Here is a 15,216-nt window from a genome sequence, read left to right on the forward strand (position 1 = left end):
TTTGTTTGAAGTTGAAAGAGAAAGAGAGAGAGAGATTGTGTTATTCTTTTTTGGCGGCCATCAGTGTCGATGGTAATACAATAGGTTGCCGCGCATTCTACGTAGTTCTCGGAAAAAGCGCGCGAGCGGCGCCGACAACGTTGCGTCCCAGACGGCGAGGCACGTGTTTACCGCGCATGCTTGAGCATGTTAGGAGGGGCGCGCAGCCCGGCCAAGCGAGCATTCGTTTCGCAGACATCGAGCGCGATACATCGTGTGTTATTATCTAAATTTCATTTCGCAGATTTCGTGCACGATACATCGTGCATCGTAGCTTAATCCTAGATATATTGCGTCAGCCTTTGAGCATCGAGTCGTTACGTCGTGATCTGTATATTCGTGTGTCGAGTCGTAGTAAATTAATTGCTTCAAATATCAATCAACGAAAGATACTGGAAACGACGATCGCCTTCGAGAGGAATCCAGGGATATCCGTCCCGGCGAGCCATGCCGGCACGTGGAACGAAGGAAGGCTGCCATTTGCTGCAACGTTCGAGACAACGTCCTTTGATTTGATCATTGAAATTTATCACCAGAACTGTAATCAAATCCGCAATCAGAAGGTAATAGTGCGAGAGCCCACCGCAAAAATTTGGGTCCATCGCTTTTATGGATAAATTTACTTGCAAAAGGTAGTTTATAAGTCGTATTATCATAAACGATTGTCAGCCAAACTCGTACCCCCTGCGTTATGAGCAATAAACATTTATTAACAATTGGATTTCTAAGCGATTTGGGTCCATCGCTTTTATGGACGAAACTTGTTTCATTCGAAAGGGCATCAAATTCCCTTTCAGAAAATACCCGGCTGACTTGCCCTGGCCCCTGCAAAACCCAGGCTGATCATGATTTTTGACTCAACGCGCGAGTCAGATCGAGCGTGGCGTTTGAAATGCGCACCGTAAACAAGGACAGAGCGTCACGCTTAAAGAAGTGCATAACAACAAACATCAGATGGGCACACGCACACATGTGCGCACGTCCAACGCGCGACGCTCTGTCCTTGTTTACGGTGCGCATTTCAAACGCCACGCTCGATCTGACTCGCGCGTTGAGTCAAAAATCATGATCAGCCTGGGTTTTGCAAGGGCCAGGGCAAATCAGCCGGGTATTTTCTGAAAGGGAATTTGATGCCCTTTCGAATGAAACAAGTTTCGTCCATAAAAGCGATGGACCCAAATCGCTTAGAAATCCAATTGTTAATAAATTTTTATTGCTCATAACGCAGGGGGTACGAGTTTGGCTGACAATCGTTTATGATAATACGACTTATAAACTACCTTTTGCAAGTAAATTTATCCATAAAAGCGATGAACCCAAATTTTTGCGGTGGGCTCTCGGACTATAAACCCTGTAATCTGTACGAGAGAGGCAGTTAGACACCCGTCTAACATATCACAAAGAATCCCCGATTCTTTTTACATTAGACCCCGTCTAATGCTTCACAAGGAATCCCCGATTATTTAATCTTGCATTAAGTTTACATATTCCCTTATATCGCAACACTGAGCTCAGTCTAAAGTAAAATCATTAATCGTACGGTTGCAACCAGTTTCGTGAAAAGTAAAAGAAAGACTTTATTACTTATTTGTGCTATTATTTCTTTCTCATTGATCAGACAATTTTTCTTATTTTGTATTATGTTACTTTGCGAACATTCTTTACATTCATTTGGAATAAGTATTCAATGAAACAGTGGTCCGTGCGAAACATGTAAATAGTCTATTGCGTTATTATCAAATTACTTATTATTCATTTCTGTGCGTTTCGATAAGAATTTCTTTCTCATGAACCTGATAATTATTCTACTAAGTATTCTGCCAATTGATTATTATCTAATATAGCGTCTGTTCTATAACGAACTAATGTATCAATCAAAAATTGAAGGCCTACTACAATTGTAATTCAGTACACTTAATTGCAAACTTATTGCTCTTGTCGTTTTTATCTCTTGTGTCGTAATAATAGCTCTTGTTGTAAGGAATATTTCTGTGCCGAGGTGTGTACACAATTTCTGTGATACTCAGTCAATATTCGAATTACGAAGAATATTATCTACAAGGCCGATGACAATTATTCATGATTGAACAAAAAGATTGATGCATTATTTTCACGATTGTTTGAATTATATCTGAACTGATATTCATGTTTGTAATTGATTTATGTCTATGTTTTTAACGATCCTTTCTTTGATAAACAATAACTAGTTCTGATCTTGACTAAGTCGAGATAATATTCTATATGAGCACACTATTTTTATTTCTCTTATTAAGAATCAATTCATTTAATAACAAATTGCATAAGTAAATGCAAATATATTTTGTCATCAATACAAGGAAAGGACTGTACTATCATAATTATTGATTTGTTTCTTTTGTGTGTTTTAAACATTTATTGTATTTTCATTATATGTTATATAATCTATGTAAATAATTCGTTCAAGAATACTGGGAAGGTTTTCGGGCAGTTTCCCTTCTCCTATGCAACAAATGTTGGTATTCTTTGTCTAGTTCTGCCCATTCGAGTCATTTAAAAAGTACTTAAATTATTAAATGCAATCTCTCTCTCAATAAACGAATTCTTATGATTTGTTCCTTCCTCATCTAATTCTAGAGTTCAGGCTTGTGCGCGAGCTTGTGCAAACATTGGTCCTTCGAGCCGGATATGGATTTGAAATTCCGGATAAAGATATTAAATTCGAGATTCATTTTGATTATTGTTACATTTACGAATTACATCCGGATTGAGGAAGCGACAGATCGAGTTTCGCGAAGGTTTACAGATAGAGACATTCGATATAAGCATTCCGCCAGAATCGTTTCGAGTTTAAGAGCAATGGATTCAGTAGTCAATCAGATCAATCAACAACTCGTATTGAGTAATTTCATAAATAACGGTTATGATAATTTTCTTAAAATTAAATCATCAGGAATTATGCGAAATAGACAGGATCTTTTTCTTTCTTCTTTAGAGAATAAATGGACTAAATTCCGTTTAACACACAACGCCATTATAATGGACGTGCTTGAACTTCCTCTTGAAGAACGTGAGTTTATTCAAGCACATTCATATTTCACGGAACAATTATTTTCTAGAACCCACGAAAATTACTTGTCAGCTGTTGAGCAAATAAGGTCTAGTCTTTCTGTAAGTGAACCAGTTGTAGTAGAATCGAATCTTAGGGAAGAGGAATCAGTTGTCGCAAGGTCTAGTTCTCGTATAAATGAACCAATAGCAACAAGGGATAGTGTAATTACAGAACAACCAGTTTTAACTAATTCTTTGCCTGTTCAATCTGTGTCTAATGAAATTCCTTCGACAATCGGTTACCCATATTCAAGGCTTCCGCGTATTAAAATTCCTACCTTTGATGGTAATCCGACAAAATGGTTAGAATATCGAGATTTGTTTTCTTCTATGGTTGTATCTACATCCTTAACTCCCGTTGAAAAGTTACAATATTTAAAAACTAGTTTAACCGGTACAGCATCTCAATTAATTCAAAATACGGCATTAACTACAGAGAATTTTTCAAAGACATGGGAATCGTTAGTATCGTTTTATGATAATAATCGACTTCAGGTCAACACAGCATTAGATTCCTTATTCAATCTAAAGCCTATGACAAAAGAATCTTCTGTCGAATTAGAACTATTGTATACCACTGTGTTGCAAATTCATAGCACTTTGGAAACTTTGCACCAGCCAGTTGAAACGTGGGATGTCATTTTTGTTCACTTGACGGTACTAAAGTTGGATTCAGAATCAATAAAAGCATGGGAAAATACATTAGGTTCTTCAAAAATCCCTCCTTCATGGAAAGAGCTTATCGATTTTTTAATTACTCGTCTTTCTTCGCTGCAGGCGTATGAAAGGTCTCGAGGAGACAAATTTACATTCAGGGCTTCAACCAAACATCATTATCCACGAACGTCAGATGATGATTCAACATCTAGTTCCTTTTCTTGTTCCATTTGTAATGGAAAACATTATCATGTAAGATGTCCTAATTATATCAACGGAACTATAAATCAGAAGTTATCTCTCATAGCCGAACACGGGTTGTGTTTCAATTGTTTAGGAAATCATAAGGTATCAATTTGCAAAGTAGAAAAACGTTGCAAGAAATGTGGTCAAAAGCATCACACAACGGTACATATCCCAGAACTTTCTTTGAATACGATAGATACATTAGATGAAGAATCAGAGTTTCAATTACCATCCAGTACTAGTAAGACAGAATAAATCTAAAATTTTACTTAACGATCCGTATACTTGCTTTCGTGTTTGATCAGGTTCTGCATGGCGGGCGGTATTCTATAAACAAAGTATACTCTGCAGGTCTTTCAATTAGGAACGCATCAAATCACCAAGCTAAATTCTTTGTTTGCTTGTCGCATTCATTAGTTATTTATTCGTCAACTACGTTAACGAAGGCGGGCGGAATTTCAAGCTCAAAGTTAAGGGTTTTTTTTTTTAATAACCGCAATATTAATCGGATGGCAAAGTTAATTAAAAATAGCGGATATTAAAAATAAAAATGATAGAATTTTTACTTTTGATATCCGGCCGCCGCTATATGGCACCGACATTTTGAATTTATCAACTGAATTTAACATCAGATTAATATTTAGCAACCTGAAAAACTTTTGAGTTTGAGTAACAAAAAAAATTTTATAGTTTCTTAATTATATAATGGTCTATGTAAGTCGCAACTTTGATGCAATAGACTCTATGTTAATCATCAATATCTTTTTAACTACAATTGACATAACAAATTTCTAAGGGCTAAAAGTCCTAACAATTAACATACTTAATTTTGATTGCAATATAACTTCTCTAACACGTCACGCGGAGTTCTCGGCTTAGAGATCGCAGTGCTCTGATTCTATAACTATTAACAACAATTCGTTATCATTATATTGTCGTTGCGCAGCTTTTTTATCATATATTATATCTGCACAACGATAATATAACGATGATAACGAAACTGTAGTTATAAGAGTTACAGAAAATAACCTTAACAACGCGACTTTTCGACTGTTAGCGACTTCGTCCGAAAATAACCCGCTTTATCTTAAGAACGTAGTTACTGCATTGGCCGCTACACGGTATGGTGCTGAAACCAGTGAGAAATGCTGGTCTCGTCTCAACCCGGACCTTTGGCTATTTGTCTATTAATCTGTGGCAGCACCGACCAGGCTAGGGAAACCGGCGCGCGCGGGCCCAACGTGGTCCCGCCGGACCGAGGTAACGCCCAAGAAGACTAGAGACCAGGAGACCGAACTCCAGTGGTGGGGGTGAGTCAAAATGTGGTCCGGCGCTGTTCGCAGTATGGTCGCCGGCCAATTCATGAACTACGCTACGTGCTGGATGTTCGAATCTTTACGTCGTTTGTTCTCTAGTCTTCTTGTTTGTTGCAAACCGTTTAAAACAAAGTGAAATCATGTCTAAAGTGTGTTGCATTGTGAATTGTGAGAGTAAATGTCCCAATTTGAATTCGAATAAAAGGACGCTATTTGGATTTCCGAAGGTAAGTGTATTTGATTGAAATAAAAATGAATAACAATCATTTTCTCAAGAACATACAATCAGTTTGATTTTTTCACTTTTCAGGATTCTCATGAAAATCAAATCTGGATAGATAAGATTTCTCCGTTTTTGAGTAAGGGAAACGCTACTCGAAAATATTTACGTATTTGCGATAAACATTTCAAGGACAACGATGTTGAGCGGACTTTTCGAACTGTCTTGAAAGATGGAACAATAAACGAAATACCACGTGAAAAATTTAAATTGAATCAAGGTAGTGTACCATGTATTTTCGATGTACATCAAGATAATTTTGAAGAAGAGTCCATGGATGCAGGAGACGAAAGTTTATGTGTAAGTTGAAAATCGTTATAAATTATGCTTTGAAAATATATTTGAGATATTCTCTACAAAAAACTTACCAACGGCTATTTAAAGTTCCCGTCGGACGCTTTATTCAATCTCTTGATCGTTATTGAAAGAGCAATTCTCAAGACAATTGGTGCCGAGGAGCTGAATTGTTATTCTTTCCAGCGCATAGCAGAGAATATCCTCCTCGAGAGTTTCCCGTTCATTGGATGTCAAGAACATAAGGGAGCGTTGACAAAACGGGTGATTCATTATTATACATTAAGCAGAGCACATATTCTCAGTAAAACTTACAATAAAATATATGATGAGAAGAAAGTGGAGATGCAAAAACATCGAAAACAATCGAAACTTGGTGGAAAATCTGCAAAAAAATAAAAACGAGTGTTCGATAAAAAAAGACTGAATAAAAGTTATGTTATTAAAGTTATAATATATATTTAAAGTTATGTAAAAATATAAGGAGATAAATATAAAGGAAAAACCATAATTTTATTTTAAAAAAATTACATTGCATTTTACACATCCAATATCAATAAACATTTTTATGTACAATTTAGCTGTTCCGAGGAAGCTATTATCAATTTCATTACAAAAATTTATATGCTTTGAAAAACCAAGAGTTTATCAATACAATTCAAACTTTCAACAATATCTCTCACTGATTCTGGCTCAGGTATTAGCCACTTTATATGGTTTTGTTTAAAATATATCTCTCCGTTCATGTTCGAATCAATGATCATATTTAATTTTATAGTATAATCATTCTCTGCTTTAGCAAATATTATGCGGTGATCTTGCACAACAAATCCCCAACTTTCATGTGGCAACTGAATGAGTTTTGCATTCTTTCGTAGATATTGAAATAGACAATTTTTGCATGTCTGCAATCCTGTAGTCGCCGTGTATTTCGCAACCTGCTTTTACGAATCTTTCCTCAATTTCTTCTCGATATTCGCCCATGGTTGCATCAATTACTTTTCCAGACTCAGTGCCCTATGCAAAAAAATTCAATTGATTATATTTCACAACACAGAATATCGTATTTTTTTTATCACTTGTTTTATCCAAAAAAAGTTTCCTATGTGAACTTCGTCGTTCCTAAGTATCATATATTATTTATTAATACTTACGACATCAAAATTAAATTCAGTGTTTACATCTGCCAAGATGCCAAGCTGATGTTCTTGGTTATGTTGCACGAAGCTCTTGCACCATCTTGCACCGGAAATCCAGCACGCCGTAGTTCATGAATTGACCGGCGACCATACTGCGAACAGCGCCGGACCACATTTTGACTCACCCCCACCACTGAAATTTTAAGGAGTTCGGTCTCCTGGTCTCTAGTCTTCTTGGTAACGCCACTGTCGTGCGAGCCAGTGCAAGCCGCCATCCCGGCAACATCCAGCCCTGCGAGCCGAACGACGAGCTGCCGGAACCAGGAGAATTTGTAAGGCCACTGCTCAGCCTCCCCAAAGTAAGATCGCGGTAATACCAAGGCCCTCCCGGGAGTCGCGTTGTGCTGCGGGAATACATGGAATCAGCCGTAATTGAATAATACCGAGTGCCATACCGCGGGAGGGCCCGTGCGACAAAGTGATCGCGAGTGCCCGTCTCGGGGATGCGAACGTACGGCCGCCGACAGTCAGCGTGGTTGTAATTTTGTTGCGTGTGATTTCGTTTCGTGTAATTTCGTTGCGTGTAATTTCGTTGCGGGTAATCTCGTCGCGTGTAATTTCGGAATCGTCATTGGCCTAACCGTGCCGTAGTTTTGGGAGGTGGCTCTCGCGCGTGCGAGAGTCTCGTAGTTGTCGTTGCCATTAAGTTCGTGCCATTTGTAATTAGATATGCGTGCGTTTCCTCGGGATTAATGGCCCACGGTTGTGTCGCGTTTACGGATGAGGCCATTCGTGCGTCTCGGGGGGAGTGAAGATCCCCAGCGTCGTCGCGGTAGATCGTAGGGAAATTGCGCTCATTTAGACGTAGACGTTTCGAGTATTTCGCGTTTGACCGTCCAGGTAGAATTCGCTGCAATTTATGTCGGGGAATAGTCTTGTACGAATTCGATCGGGATTGCCGTGCAGTTCAGCGACGGAACGGAATGAGTATCGCGCTCGTGGGGTGACACGTGGCGCGTACTCGAATTCTGCTTGTTCGCCGTGGAACACGCTTACCTTCCATTTGTTATCTGCATTACAATGAAATATAATTTTATGTTCTTTGTTACTCGAGTGTGATGATTGCGCTACGCTCCCTCTCCTATTCCAACCGCGGTTAATCAAAGAAGCCCACGCCTGAGAATATTGCGATCTCGTGTATCGTGGTGCGAGGAATCGCACCTGGCGCCCAACATTTATATCATAAAAATACTCAGTCGAGCTACCATCTGGGTTTCGGAGAGGAATATCGCGAACTATAAAGAGATCTATAGTGAAGAAAGCGACGGCGCGCTCCTCCACGGCCGGCGAGACCGTGAGGACATCGTCGTCGTCGTCACATTATTTACACTTTATTTTAAAATATTTATTATAATTTTTTAGATACTTTAATTTTCCGGACATTATAATATTTACAAAATATTCAACGTATATATTTTCAAAATATTTAATCCTTTTATAAATATTTTATAAATATTTTGTGCTGTTTGGGAGTTTAGCGCTCTCGGCTGTTCTTTTTCTGACGGGCAGATGCTTACACGCTTTTTTCGCATTTCTGTCACTCGGATCTATACGACAAAAACAACAATTTAAGGCTCCTGGGTAGTCACCGCGGCCATATTGGATTCTTACTATCGAGGCGAGGAAAACACCTAATTTTAAGTTGCGGTATTTTCCGAAATAAAAAGACATTTCAATAAAAAATCACGACAGATCGTTTCAGCACACTTCAAAAATTGACCGGATACTATCCTTTTCCCTCGACAATAAACAAACAGCCATAAAACGAAGCCTAAACATACGGAAAACAAGCCGTTTGACGACTATCGAAAGGAGTGGTGAATGTTCCTTCCGCATATATATTTCTTGCAAATCTTACCATACGGTCAATTTTACGAGTTTCACGAATACGTTAAACGTTAGAGCACAAGTACAGAGCGAATAATAAAGAAATATACCGCAACTTAAAATAAGGTTGTCAACATGTCACAAGACAGAATTCTCCATTGGAGAGAGTGAGAGGAGAGAGTTCTTATTTCTGCCGCGACGGTACGGCGCCACCGTCAACGCAGAGTTTTCGGCTCAGGGACCAGAAGCCTTAAGCGACATTATACACTTGTGAAATTTTGCTGCAAATATGTTTCAAGAGTCTAACACACTCGACTGCTCTTTTTCTCACGGGCAGATGATTGCACGTTCTTTTCACGTTTCTGCCGGTCGGATCTGTACGGCAAAAACAACAATTTAAGCGACATACACTTGTGAAATTTTGCTGCAAATATGTTTCAAGCGTCTAGCACACTCGACTGCTCTTTTTCTCACGGGCAGATGCTTGCACGTTCTTTTCACGTTTCTGCCGGTTGGATCTGTACTCAAAAGATACTTCCATATTGTTTTCACATTTCTGCTACATGTTTACTTTTAACAAGTAGTATAAAATTTCACAGTAGCTTCTTACAGCAGACTACTGCAATAGTACAGTAAGTACTCGTTCAATCACAGATATTATGCACTTTTGTCGCAATTTTGGACTGTTTTCTTGCGCATTTCTTCGGGACGCATCTGAACTAGCAAACTGGTTACCAGGGTAGTAAATGTAACAAAAAGAGAGTATTTATCTCATCATGAGAAGTAGAGAGCCTAAACTAACTTATAATTATATCAGTCAAGCGCTTTATGAACATATTGCATTGAATATCTTCAACATTTAAATAAATTTTATGAAAACTATGAAGTGAAATTAACAAAAAATGTTAATACCTAAATCTATATATATAAAGATCTTATACAAAACAATTGCACATATTAACATATTTGCAACATAAAACATTTTTTAGAAATCAATGCTGTTACTGTTTAATAAAAAAAATTTCTTTAATGTTGCAAAAAAAAAATTACTTTCTTAACTCTAAACTATGTTGATTAGAGATCGACTATGTTCTTGTAAATCATTAAACGATAGCATGCATAGCCATAGTCTTGCTATTGTATATGATTTTTTTTTCTTGGGATTACTGTTCCTTTTGTTTTAAACAATACATTCTTAATCTTATTGTAAAAAATCTAGTCAGGATTTTGTGACCGATGTTATGGCAAGATGAAATATATGTTCCATCCCACACGTATTGCAGTTTCTCAACCATAAAGTTTATGATGTTTATATAAGTTATTGTTTTTAGAGTGTCTCTAAGTTGTCGAAACGTTATTTCTGCTTTCATAATAGCTTTGAAACAATCGTCAGACACTTTATATAATTTACCATCCTTATAATCATGTAAATCAATAACAAATCCATATGGATGATTATTAGGACCTTGCCATAATACAGCATTAAAACATACATCACAAGTATTGCACACTTTCTTAATGCTACGTATCACAGCTCCAGCAATATCATATATGATTGGCCATTCCCACTTATCTAACAAGTTTAAATGAACATATGTCAGTTCTGGTACATGAATAGCTGATGAAGCTTCCATGAATGTTTTAACCTCCTTTTTTTGGCATTTTTCAGTTGCCAATTGTTTTGACACGTCAAAGAAATTTATATTAATACTTTCGAGCTCATCCACTGAAATGTCAGTGTCATAACTAGTTACTTTGGAGCAAGAGGAAATTTGTGTCATAGTAATGAGTTTCTTTACTACCTATAATAGGGATATTTGTTACATCTTTCAAGCATTGTACAGTTTGTCGAAATCTTCGTATAGTTTTCGTATTACAATGATTTTCACTATTTTCAATTCCCTCTACTTGCAATGAGGGAATAGCAGATGTTTTCAGCCTTCGAAGAATTCCATTTCCTCTTGTGTTCTCTACATAATCCTCAGGAACAAAGTGCAACTGCAACGAAATAGACAATACATGATAAACATACACACATCTGAAGGCATGTTTCAATATTTTATGAATCCTATAACATACCTCACAAACTCTGCTATTACATTTCAGACTCCACCCGGGACGGTTACGAGTAATCCAAGCTACCCACGCATTTCGATGTTCCACATTCTTCTTAGGAAATTTATGTATACATAGTCCATCTTTTTCTGTTGTTGTACAACCAAATACCTCACACACTTTTACCATCTTTATTCACAAACTCTTGATTTCTATAAAGACGACGAATGTAATAAGTTTATAAAAATATTTAAAAATATGATCACATTCTCTCTTAATTAGTTACAAGTAAACAGAAATATATTACTGATTATTGTATGATATAGCCCTCATCCACACAAAATGCATATATTTACGATGTCCCAAAAACTTCACGAATGTCTACAATTTTTTTCTTAATAATATTAAAAATATATTAATCTTTTTCACTCACCTAACCTGATGTAACACGTTACTTTGCACACGTGCACACGGAATCAGCTGCGGGCCCGATAGCCTCGGTTTTGATTGGTGCCGCAGTCAGCCAATCAGCAAGCGTGCCCTCAATGTCGCTTCTTTGATTATCTAGGCCTCTAGTCGGACTTACAACGCAATTGTGTAAACTGAAACTAAAAATAATATATTTTATATTAATTTGATATTGTCAAGTAAAATATATAATAGAAGAATATTTATAACAGTTATACAAATTTATATGGATAGATCCATTATAGAGTATATATTCATATATGATTATCTTTAACCTTATAAATATACTTTCACATGATTACACATGATAATATACTAGTATATAAAACCATATATGGCTATATAAAGGAAGTATACTTAAAGAGATTTAGGACATATAATATTGTTCAAGATTATATTTCCATTTCTTATATGACTATATATGAGATATCTCACAAGGGAACCTCGCGAAGTGGAAAATTCTGATTTTAATATAACTTTCCACACGTGTAGGGGGAGTAAAAAGATGAATTTAGATATTTTTTGTAGCGGCCCACAAACGGTTTTAAGGGGTCAAACCACCTCTCATATGTAGAGCGGTTCTTTGCTTTTCTCGATATATTTCGAAAAGTATTCGAGATATCAAAAAATGTTTCAAATAAAAGTTTTATGGTAAAATCTCCTCTATTCAACAACATTAATATATTTTTAAAAAATAATTTTTTAAACAAAATTTTTTTTTCAAAATTTTATTAATGTGGTTAAATAGAGATGTTACCTTATATAATGTGTATTTTACTGGCAGGCAATCCGTCCGGCGCAACCAACTCATATATCACCTGCTTAATCCGGAAGGGTCCCTGGAATTTTTGTGCCAATTTCCTCGCCTTATTCTATGCAGCGGACGACAGCACGCGCTGCCGTTTCAACATCGGTTCGTCAACGCGACCGCGTTCGCGGTCGTCTACGTAAATTATATCGCGGCTTGCCTCTGATTAGCCTGGCCCAAATTCGTAGGATCCCGCCTCTCGACCTCCGTCACTCTCTGGTGACGGTCGCGCAAGGGGTTGAGCGGCGTTAATTTGCGCCCAAGATTCAAGAACACCGGAGAGATACCCAGGGACGAATAAAAAGTATTGTACGCAAAACGAAAGTGGAGTAGATTGGTATCCCATTTTCTATAGTCCTTTTCAGTAAAGGCCACAATCATGATTTTTAAGACTCGCTTAACCCTTTCAACGAGATTGGGGATGATAGAGACGTACCGTCGTATGCGTAATTCGATTCTTCTCGGTGAAGCTTTTCATGACTTTGTTCACAAACTCGGTACCATTGTCTGTCAAGAGAAATTTCGGGATGCGTCACCGGGAGACAATCAAATCCTCAAGGGCTCCTTTAATCTTCGAGCCCGTGAGCTATCCGACAGGAAAAGTGGCAAACATTTAAATAACTCGGCATTGTCTATCGGTGTGATGGCACGAGCCTCCTTAATTCGTAACAAAAAAGCTTCCGCGTCACTACCCCGCTTGCTCGAAAAATGAAGATCTCATTTTTACATTAAATGGTACGCTTCTGAGACTGCTCAGTGAACAAATTGCCGTTCAGTAACAGACGGTTTCAACATGGTGGTGGCGCGAGACTGTATCTCCGCTCCATCAGAGTAGAATTCTTGTTCTCCAGGACACTAGAACGAGGTCGCAATCTAAATACTCCCAGGCGAGGGTAGGGGGTCCGAATAGATTTACTAGATTTCGATCAATGAAATCGTAAACTCTACTTTAGTGAATTCTCTCACTTTTCGCATTTTTACCTTGTTTCAAGATACGTAATAGGCCTCCCTGTTTCTCCATCTCGCGAATCTCAGTCCCCGATTCGCCTAAGATATGGATACGTTGGTATCGGACTCGGCGGTCCGAACTTCACCTAACCCTCCCCTACTCTAGTATACGATAAAGTCGGCTATTTTGAGACTATCTATACACGCGAGACGTAAACACTTTCTTGTATTTTCATTGGCTGATCTCGCACGAAGAAATGCAACACAAAAACTGAACAATACGCAAATCCGGCAAAAATCGCAAAAAACGGAAGAAAACACGTTCTCATCGACGATAGCAGTCGGCAAATTAAAACTTCGCTTATGGTCGTTTTAATATGTCAATAGCCAATATCATTCAGAGCTCATAACAGCAAACATAATGGCACCGACATTCCAGAGTCTGCCTTAGCGGTTTGCGCGGAATCATAACAAGAGAAAAGAAAGGTCACACGGGAGAAGACAGGAAATTACATTCACACACAAGAAACAGATATACGGAAAGTTCACGGAACTAAACTCTTGCGTACGCTCACTCTCCCGATCTCTTTGTTCTCAATTGTGCTTCGCGACACGCACGAAGATTTCTATCATGACGGCGAGGAGCCCTACGTTGGGAGCCAAAATTTTGCGACGCGTATTTCCTCGGTCTCGCCCGCGGAAGCAAACTATTGAATCCGGTAACGTTCGGTAACAAAGCTCGATATTTTTGAGCGTTAGGTGCGAATACTCGTACTATCGTACGATATCGTCAAGCCTCGGCAGTTCCCCGAAAATTTTTGGTAGAGGAGCGGGATTTGTTTAATAAATTAACTAATCGAGGGACCCCTATGAGAGAGTGCGCAACACAATTAACAACCACCAATTAACGTAATAATAGAATATATTTCGGGAATGTAATTCGAAATCGGCACTCGGTACTTGCCGTTTTCTCAAGCGGACGATAGCCGTGTTACGGAACGGTTTACAAATCGCTAATCGATAAACAATCGTTATCTCGGATACGCCGCAGCAGGACAACGATACCCGCTATCGCACGCGAACGCGATATATAACTGACAGCGGAAAAACTTAACTAAGGACACGCAAAGTACTGAGAAGTAACATATAAGCAATCAACGATTATCCTACGCGAACGATATACGGGGTCTCGAACTCCGAACGAAATACCCGAGATAACCGTCACTTGCACAATCCACACGATTTACGAAACAGTACGATAGACGCGAATCAATCGCACCGAGCCTTTCTCTAATCGTTCCGTCCTGTTCGATCTCCCGATCAATACCTTATCCACAATCACAGGCTGCGCCGGCTGCGGTCCGATTCACACTCACATCGTCTTCTTTGTTTGATGTTCAATGTACATACATACATACAACAAAGACAGAATGATGCTTACGCTTGACCGCAGCCATACATGCTACGTTGCTAACGTCACCATACACTCGTTGTCCATTTTGTCATATATTTTTTGTTTTTCTCTTCATCGACGAATATAAATTGCTCTCAAACTGTACGGTCAATTTAGATGAAACTTTGCCGGAACAAACTTAAGGGGACTAGGCAAGGTTGAAAATGCAAAAATTGGCTCGTGTTTAATGGTTTATAACAAGGCCGCGAATGAATATAAAACTTTTTTATTGTTTAGGGTATTAATTATAACATTATAAAATAAAAAAATCCATGGAAAGTCGTTCCCAGATCAATAATATCGGCGTCCCAATGTAATAAGGAAAACTGTCGAATCCACGGTTTTACCACGATTCCAGTCGAACGGATAAAGATTTTGGCAAATTCTAAGAATATTTCTTCTCCTTAGGCTTCCCTCTATCGATTATACCTAAAATCAGATTGAAAAAAAATATTGCTACAATTTTATAATAACAAATAACTCGAATTTTTACAAATTTTTTGTTTTTTGGACGCCATTTTGTTAATTTTATTTTTATT

At 38.1% G+C, this 15,216-nt stretch overlaps 4 long non-coding RNA genes across 6 annotated transcripts in view; 1 reads left to right on the forward strand and 3 right to left on the reverse strand.

Moving 5' to 3' along the window:
• LOC139812008 (uncharacterized) overlaps positions 1-15,216 on the reverse strand; it is a 259,939-nt gene that overhangs the window by 69,044 nt on the left and 175,679 nt on the right. The window lies entirely within an intron of this gene.
• On the forward strand, positions 5,323-6,246 carry LOC139811720 (uncharacterized). 2 transcript variants are annotated; one of them, XR_011731732.1, is made up of 4 exons: positions 5,323-5,339; positions 5,445-5,572; positions 5,656-5,925; positions 6,106-6,246. It is a non-coding gene; the product is annotated as an uncharacterized lncRNA (long non-coding RNA). The 2 variants fall into 2 exon arrangements; XR_011731731.1 differs by lacking the exon at positions 5,323-5,339 and having other exon boundaries at positions 5,409-5,572.
• LOC139811717 (uncharacterized) lies at positions 6,165-7,216 on the reverse strand. The gene is made up of 3 exons (XR_011731726.1): positions 7,074-7,216; positions 6,451-6,936; positions 6,165-6,304 (listed from the first exon to the last, which is right to left on the reverse strand). It is a non-coding gene; the product is annotated as an uncharacterized lncRNA (long non-coding RNA).
• On the reverse strand, positions 9,902-11,604 carry LOC139811726 (uncharacterized). 2 transcript variants are annotated; one of them, XR_011731734.1, is made up of 3 exons: positions 11,308-11,397; positions 11,025-11,212; positions 9,902-10,943 (listed from the first exon to the last, which is right to left on the reverse strand). It is a non-coding gene; the product is annotated as an uncharacterized lncRNA (long non-coding RNA). The 2 variants fall into 2 exon arrangements; XR_011731733.1 differs by lacking the exon at positions 11,308-11,397 and adding an exon at positions 11,434-11,604 and having other exon boundaries at positions 9,903-10,943.

This window comes from Temnothorax longispinosus, chromosome 1, assembly GCF_030848805.1.
Source record: "Temnothorax longispinosus isolate EJ_2023e chromosome 1, Tlon_JGU_v1, whole genome shotgun sequence".
Taxonomy (NCBI): Eukaryota; Metazoa; Arthropoda; class Insecta; order Hymenoptera; family Formicidae; genus Temnothorax; species Temnothorax longispinosus.